The sequence below is a fragment of the Amblyraja radiata genome, chromosome 1 (assembly GCF_010909765.2).
Source record: "Amblyraja radiata isolate CabotCenter1 chromosome 1, sAmbRad1.1.pri, whole genome shotgun sequence".
Classification (NCBI taxonomy): domain Eukaryota; kingdom Metazoa; phylum Chordata; class Chondrichthyes; order Rajiformes; family Rajidae; genus Amblyraja; species Amblyraja radiata.
Genome location: NC_045956.1, coordinates 6130622 through 6136352, shown reverse-complemented (window position 1 = coordinate 6136352; position 5731 = coordinate 6130622).

Sequence of the window (5731 nt, the reverse complement as noted above, 5' to 3'; positions counted from 1 at the left end):
CACAGGGCTGGTTCAGCTATAGTTAATGAAGACACACTGCTTTCTGTGTTAATTCACAAACACTAGTTTGACCTCAGGGAGGTGCCAAAATAAACCTCAGGTCCGGTCCTTGACTGCTGAGAATTTCATAACCACTGTTTTCTCTCGGGTTGTATATTCAGGCTCATTGCCAAGGAATGGGAAGGTATTGTTTGAGGTTTGGTGCTAAGCACTACTAATGAAATCTTCTGTTTTTAACTATTTCACGGTTATTCATACACCTGATAGACTCTGCAATTGTTTTTTTTCAGCGGGACAAACTTCTGTTATGAAGACAGTACAAATGGCGGTTTCTTGATCACCACCACATTTAACCCCTTGGCATAAAAGCAGCCACACCCAGCCTAATTTAGTTTTTTGTAATTCCCACTGATCCACCTCCAATTCAATCCACTTATCAACCTCATGTAATTACTTGCAACATTGTATTGTTAAAAGTTAATCCACACCTTGGTGCATACGTATTGCAGACATGTGATTCAATGCAACACAGAAGCATTAGTGTCACAATATCATCTCATCATCCATTAGCCCAATGGAAATAAATGTAGCCTCCAGTCTCAATGGGAGAATGATTTTCAATATGTTACTACATCCAGTGCACTATTACATGACGAATAAACAGTGGATTAAGCTTCATTTTGCATCATGTCCCTCCATCATTCACAAAATACTTTTCTAAATGCACGGTATCTGGTGAACCTGATTAGCGCATCAATGATTCCAGTAGACCCAGGAAAATGCCATCATGGCCCTTTCCTGCAGAACATCCAAATATTGCTTTGTGTCCGAGTATAATGACTGAATGACTATAATGGCTAAAAAACATAATTTTAAATCACAGCCCATACACAAAATGCACCTTCAATATTATGCCTTCATGTTTGCATCATATATTATGCTGCTGCCAGCCCTCTCCACTGCTGCTAATCCCCTTCCCATCACACACATTCTCACTCTCATTCTCACTCACATACACATACTCATTTGTTCACACATGCATGCTCACAAATTGGATCTGATCAGCCTGAAGAAGAGTTTCGGCCCGAAACGTTCCCTATTTCCTTCGCTCCATAGACGCTGCCTCACCTGCTGAGTTTTTCCAGCATTTTTGTCCACCTTCAAATTGGAAAGCTTGTTTTTACCTTTCATGTCAAATGTACCTTAGATGCCAGCTTTATTGAATCTGATTGACTTTAGTATTTGCAGTAAACTTGAAAATCTAACATTATGTATCTTCTGCCATATCATTGATTACATTGTGAATAGATGGAGTTCATGCATGTAGATCAGTGGCCCATGTTATGAGTCATGCTTTTGTAGTTACGCCCACTAGCTTATTAGCGTCGCGAGCTACTGCACGCTTCAGTATGAAGTTAACTCTCAAGTAAGAGCTTGTAGTTGTTTATTCTAAATAAACAGTGTATAACCTGCCAAGGTATGAGGTCTTTATTATTACAAGGACTCCAAACCAACAATGCACCTATTCCAAAATTACCCCACTACATCTGTTCGCTCTGATGGAATAAACAAACGTTTATTTGCACCCAATATTCAATTCTGCTGCTATATTCATACATTATCCTCAATTCCAAGTAACCTTATCGAAGGGTTTCGGCCCGAAACTTTACCTATTTCCTTCGCTCCATAGATGCTGCTGCACCCGCTGAGTTTCTCCAGCATTTTTGTGTTCCTTCGATTTTCCAGCATCTGCAGTTCCTTCTTGAAAACCTTATTGATTAACTTCCTAAGAGGGCCTTATCAAAATCCTTCTGAAAATACTAATATGCCATGTCTAACAGTTCTCTAATTTAAATACCTTACCAGCTAAAGAACTCCAACAGATTTACCAAACATGATCTTTACTTCATGAATCCATGTTGGCTTTGTTCAATTGTACCATTCTTCTTGAGGTGTTCCTTTTATCACATCCTTCATTATAGACTGCAGCATTTTCCCCACAACTACCATTCAGCAAGTAAGTGTTAGTCTCGGCATCACGTTCGGCACAGACATTGTGGGCCGAAGGGTTTGTTCCTGTGCTGTACTATTTTACAATGCTCTATATGTTGTCAGTTAATAAGTTGGTAGCCTTCCAATCCAAAGGGACATCCCAGAATCTACCGAACCCTGGAAGATGCAAACCAGAACATTTGTACTTTGCTAAGCCGCCACTCAGAACTCTGGTACACAAAAATGCTGGAGAAACTCAGCGGGTGCAGCAGCATCTATGGAGCGAAGAAAATAGGCAACGTTTTGGGCCAAAACCCTTCTTCAGGCTGATGGGGGGTGGGGGGCGGGGAAAAGAAAGGAAAAAGGAGGAGGAGAAGCCCGAGGGCTGAGGGACAGATAGGAAGGGGAGGAGACAGTAAGGGCTAACAAAATTGGGAGAATTTAATGTTCATGCCCCCAGGATGCAGACTCCCCAAGCGGAATATGAGGTGCTGTGGTGGCCATGGAGAAGACCCAGTTCATTGACTTCTCTTGTGCTTATTGTCAACTAATATTTTATTTCTCCTAGTTCCTCATTCAGGAAACAGGCCTTTCAGCACAACTTGCCAATGCTGACCAAGATGCCCCATATACAGAATTTGCTTTAAAAACATATTTGTTTGTGCTTTTCATCATTTACAAAATACTCTATTCTATCCTTTCGAGGCCCAAAGTGAATGACTATGCATTTGTCTATGTTGAAATTGATCTGCTTCACGAACTGGCTTAATTCTGAAATTGGCATCAAAACCACTAAGGGAGATTATCCATTGGATTGAAAGTAAAGTATCTCTGCTGTGGCAAGGTTTAGGATGTAAGCTTAAAAACCCTTGGTGACATTTTATGTTTACAGATGAATAAAACATGCCAAATAAATAGTGCTTAATTAAGCTAAAGCTAAATATTAACCTTGGTGTGCTTTCATTTTGATATAAAAGCACACTTTCATGGTGTTCAAATCATAAATGTAGACTATTGTGCAATTTTATACCTTTAGCCTGTTCAATCAATAGAACATTGTTGTGGATGGAACACTTGGAATTAATGACATGTAACCTTTTACATCAAGCAAAGCTTGTTATCAAGACCTGCATTTTTGTAATATCTGACATGCTAAAGCATTTCTCTGTGTGACAGTACCTGAACAGAATGAAAACATCGTTGGCACCAGCTAGGCATAAATATCAGCCAACTGTCATGATGTAAATGGCCAGTCTGTTTCACTTTAATGAATCAATGCCCATTGAATTCTGTCCAAAAATAGCACTTCTTGGCAGTGCAAAAGAAAACGACCATTGTTATCTTGGGTGATATATTTCACAAAGTCTTATAACCGATGTAACTATCGGGGACCAAGACTGGCCGAGCCAATTTTCTAGCCGAGGATTGCCCACCGCGGACCGATGACGGAGGACCCCCCGGTCAGCCTGGCTCACCTACGGCCGACTCCGACCGCAGCCCTGAGCCACTGGCCCCGACGTGACCCGCACTGCCGAGAGTGAGGAGGGGCCGAGAGGGGGGAGGGTCACCAAGAACGAACGGATTGAGTGGGGTGGGCCGAGAATGAACAGAATGAAGGGGGGGCCGTGCGGGGCCGGGGGGGGTGGGGGGTGGGGTGGGGGATGGGGGTTGAGGGGGCGCTGAGAACAAATGGGGAACTGGCTGGGAGTGGGTGGGGCTCTGCTGCCATGACAATAGACAATAGACAATAGGTGCAGGAGTAGGCCATTTGGCCCTTCGAGCCAGCACCGGCATTCAATGGCTGATCATCCCCAATCAGTACCCCGTTCCTGCCTTCTCCCCATATCCCCTGACTCCGCTATTTTTAAGAGCCCTATCTAACTCTCTCTTGAAAGCATCCAGAGAACCTGCCTCCACCGCCCTCTGAGGCAGAGAATTCCACATGAGTGGCAGGCAGTCAGATAGGGCTTGAGAAGGAACTGCAGATGCTGGAAAATCGAAGGTAGACAAAAATGCTGGAGAAACTCAGCGGGTGCAGCAGCATCTATGGAGCGTAGGAAATAGGCAACCTTTTCGGGTCGAAACCATTCTTCAGTAAGATAGGGCTGTTTGGTACTTAGTTTCGTTTTTGGTCACGTCTACCGCGGTACAGCGAAAAGCTTTTGTTGCATGGTAACCAGCCAGTGTTGTGGTGTCCCAGTCTTCTTCTGGCTTGTCCAGGATGCTGTCAGCTGGCACTGTTGTCAATTCCATCTGTTAAAATGCACCAATTATGGAAGTGATATCTTTCTGGTCCACTCTGATGAGATCCAGATCATTGATCTCTTGATTTAGATGCCACACCTTCCGAGAAAAACTCCCACTCAGCTTCAATGCAGACTCGCTTTACATTACGTGTGCTATCACGTGGCCACACTTGTGGAGTGCCTGGGGCGTATGCTAAACAAAGTATTTCACTGCATCTAGCAACATGTGACAATATTCAGGTGTCTGAGATTTCATTCCTGTCTGAAAATGGATGATGGTCCTCAACACCAGTGAGTTGTGAACTCTTCTGAGATTCTGAAGTAGATGTAAAATATTCTGCGGTACCTTTTTGACAAAGAGCAAGGGAGTTACCCATGGCCTCAGCCGATATTAATTCCTCTGAAGAAGGGTTTCGGCCCGAAACGTTGCCTATTTCCTTCGCTCCGTAGGTGCAGCTGCACCCGCTGAGTTTCTCCAGCATTTTTGTGTACCTTAAATATTTATCCCTCATTGTTTACAATAATAAAAGATGACCTTGTTATTTTCCTTAGCTCTTTCCGGAAGCTTGATGTGCACAAATATGTCTGTGATTCAGCATGATACATCATCGGCCATCAGGTGCATGGGAATGAGTTGCAAGAGGCGTGAAAATGATTGTATAAATTGTGCTACACGTTGTTTGGAATAAGTAGCAGAAGATAATGAACATAGCAATAGCAAGGGCAAGGAGAGTGAACTGATTCTGGCAGCATTTAAAGCAAATATTTTAACTAACTGAATTTAAACTCCCACCTGATACCCGGCCCATTTGCCAAAGCTTTTGGTGCAATCGAGGTAGTAATGAGGTGGGCGTGGTTGGCTGGTGGAGAGAGATTTTATATTGTGTTCAGGGGGGTAGTGGTTTTAGGACAACGACCAGGAAGAAGGGGCAACCCTGTAGCTGAGGCATTTGCTGACATCATTGAAATTGCCAAAGTGGGTTGGTTCTACGATGACCATCATAGCAAAGAACTCCTGCAAAGATCAAGGATATACAGCATGACAATGTTCCTCAACACCATGTTGCCAGTAAGGTATACCACAGCCCCATTTATATCAACGGGTCGATGGTTGAAAGGGTCAAGAGCTTCAAATTCCTGGGCGTGCACATCTCTGAAGATCTTTCCTGGTCCGAGAACACTGACGCAATCATCAAAAAAGCACATCAGCGCCTCTACTTCCTGAGAAGATTACGGAGAGTCGGTTTGTCAAGGAAGACTCTCTCTAACTTCTACAGGTGCACAGTCGAGAGCATGCTGACCGGTTGCATCGTGGCTTGGTTCGGCAATTTGAGCGCCCTGGAGAGCAAAAGACTACAAAAAGTAGTAAACACTGCCCAGTCCATCATCGGCTCTGACCTTCCTTCCATCGAGGGGATTTATCGCAGTCGCTGCCTCAAAAGGCTGGCAGTATCATCAAAGACCCACACCATCCTGGCCACACACTCATCTCC